This window comes from Acanthisitta chloris, unplaced genomic scaffold, assembly GCF_000695815.1.
Source record: "Acanthisitta chloris isolate BGI_N310 unplaced genomic scaffold, ASM69581v1 scaffold24549, whole genome shotgun sequence".
NCBI lineage: Eukaryota > Metazoa > Chordata > Aves > Passeriformes > Acanthisittidae > Acanthisitta > Acanthisitta chloris.
Window position 1 is genome coordinate 32,755 of NW_008693446.1, and position 2,109 is coordinate 34,863.

The following is a 2,109-nucleotide window of genomic DNA, read 5'->3' on the forward strand; positions in this document are numbered from 1 at the left end:
CATTTCCTTCCCTCAAATGAAAAACCTTCTCCTAAATTCTGCCTTCCAAACTCCCAGGAGCAAAAGACAATTTAAGGCTTTGGTGCTCACCAAACTTGCAAACAACATGTTGAACAGATGGGGGTCATTTGGTTTTGTTTCCTAACTTTTCCCTTCATCAATTAAGCTGGAAAAAACCTAAAATTAAATACAAATCACAGTTCTAAATACATTAGAAATAAGTCTGAATTCATGAAGAGACTAATTTGAGTGCTATAATGCATCTATACACTTTAGCTTTTACATCAAGGAAACAAAGCAGCCTGAACTTTCCAAATCCTTTAAAAAAAGGTTTAGAGTTCCTTGGAATACAGAAAGAAATAAGCCAACAGAAAATTACTCCCTTTTGCTAAACTATTATACCATTTTTGCTGAGTTGTTGAATCAAGCCATTTAACTGTTTTTTTCCATTTCATCAGGGTTTTTTGCCTTTGTTTATGAACTAGTTCTGTTAATGATCAAGCATTCTCAGCTTTTTTATGCATTTTTCTCCTCACTTACACCTCAGCATTTTTTAACTCTGGCATTTAAATATGCTTAATACATGCTAAGAGATCATCTGTAAGATTACAAAATGGTCTGAGTAACAGCACATGAATATTTATCATTTATTTAAATCATAGCTATGACTGATGTCAAAAATACATCCTGACAGAGTAGCTCCAAAGTTCCTACAAGGTTACAGGCATGTGACTATCTGTTCTAATAACCAGCTCTGTTCAAGACAGCAATTAAGCTGATGCTTTAGAATTAAGCACATACTAAGCCAAAGGATTTAGGTAAATGGTTAAATTAGGTTAGTTTCCTGAAATGAGGCCTAACGGGAGAAAGCACTCAACAAACCAGCGTATCTCCATGGACTAAATGTAAAATTATTCATTATTATGCTGGTGTCAGAGGAAAACTACCTCAGCCAAAGAAGAATGTGTGAACACAGCATTTTATGATATGAAACATGATAATGAGTAACTTCATACTGAAAGTAATTCATTACCAACATTATTACAGTAATTCCTCTTATGCCTTTCATTTAATTATTCTATCTCCGGGAAACTGAACTACAGATATCTTAGTGGTCAATACTTGACTCTTAATCTACAAAGAGAAAGGGTTAAAAAGCTTTTACTTTAATGAGTGAGCACTTGCTGTATCACCAAAAAAAAGTTCTTACTGGGATTAACATTTTAAATATGGTTCTTTGGTCCATTAGAAGGGCACAACATTAGCACCACTATCTCCATGCCAAGCAAAATAAAAAAGGACCAGAGACCTCATCAATACCCTGCCATTGATTTTAACAGCAACTGGAATGTAGGTAGCAGCACATAATTCCTATGTGCTCAAACATTAAAGCTTAATCCACTTCACCCATGTACTTTTCTTGCTTCTATGTGCTGAGATGATGCTCTTGATTAAATACCTAGCCAGCAAAAGACTGAATTGGCTCCACTGGTTAGTAGCAGTTATATATGTGTGTGTTGCACAGAAACACAAAGTCTGTTCAAATGTGTGTGCTCATAGCATACAGGGTATGAAATATCCACTCTCATTAATGCCCTACGAATGACTAAACTTGTGTTAAGGCTAATTGAATCCTATTCTTCCTTTCAAAAATCAATTATTTTAAACTTCTTAACCTGAAACACAGATAACATTTTCCAGTGCAGCACAACAGAGATGACTTCTTAATATGTTGGGGGTGATTGACTAAACATTGTTTCACTCATTTCTATACTCTTAACATTAGAATTTTTTTTATGCTGAACATTGTTATTTAAATTCCTTAAAGTAGATAAAACTCAAGAATCTCCATTCTGCTGTCTAAGACTACTACAAAAATTCAACTTCTGTTCTCAAAACTTTATTCAGCTGCAGTGGTAGCAAGACCAAATAGCTACAAAACATACACTTAGCAAGCTGAGTTCTTCCAATAACAAATACAGAAAAATAATCATCTTGACATGAATAATTACTTTTAAGAATAGATTATATTTGGTATAAAACTCCCAGATTGTCCCAAGAAGCAATTCTTATATTCATTCATCACTGAAGGAATCCATATTATGAAAA